The 432-nt window shown below is 51.6% G+C and overlaps 1 protein-coding gene across 1 annotated transcript in view; it reads right to left on the bottom strand.

Moving 5' to 3' along the window:
- The window catches only part of LOC119585291, a gene marked incomplete at its 5' end in the record, with an annotated part of 55744 nt that overhangs the window by 20813 nt on the left and 34499 nt on the right, over window positions 1–432 (bottom strand).

Raw genomic sequence — 432 nt, 5'->3', positions numbered from 1 at the left:
CATTTTACGACTTTCATTTCCCGAGTCAAAACGTTTCTTCCACTCCATCTCCTTCATCTCGTTTTCTCGTGCCTTAACTGAACCCCGTGCCTTTTGGTCCCGATGGCGAACAGACCGAACCGCAGAGGAGGCCGGCGAGGCCGCGTCCGGCGCTGCTGCCTCGGAGCCGCGGCCGCACGAGAGGGGCGAGCGGACCTGTCACGCTTCACTTGCTGGCGTTCGAACTCTCCTTTCTCTCCTTTCACTTCTGCTTCGACCTAGCGTTCCAAACTGTCTTGGTTTCCCTCAAGCAAGCAGCATCCTATTGGCCATCAATATAATATCTGTTTTGATTTGTTCTACAAGACAGATGTACGTCAAACTAAGGCGCTGGGTTACAATTCCTGGCAGTGGTTACTTCCTTCGTCTTTTCACATTATACAGTGAATCTCA

Source organism: Penaeus monodon, chromosome 19 (assembly GCF_015228065.2).
Source record: "Penaeus monodon isolate SGIC_2016 chromosome 19, NSTDA_Pmon_1, whole genome shotgun sequence".
Taxonomy (NCBI): domain Eukaryota; kingdom Metazoa; phylum Arthropoda; class Malacostraca; order Decapoda; family Penaeidae; genus Penaeus; species Penaeus monodon.
This window is presented reverse-complemented; position numbering and strand designations above follow the sequence as displayed.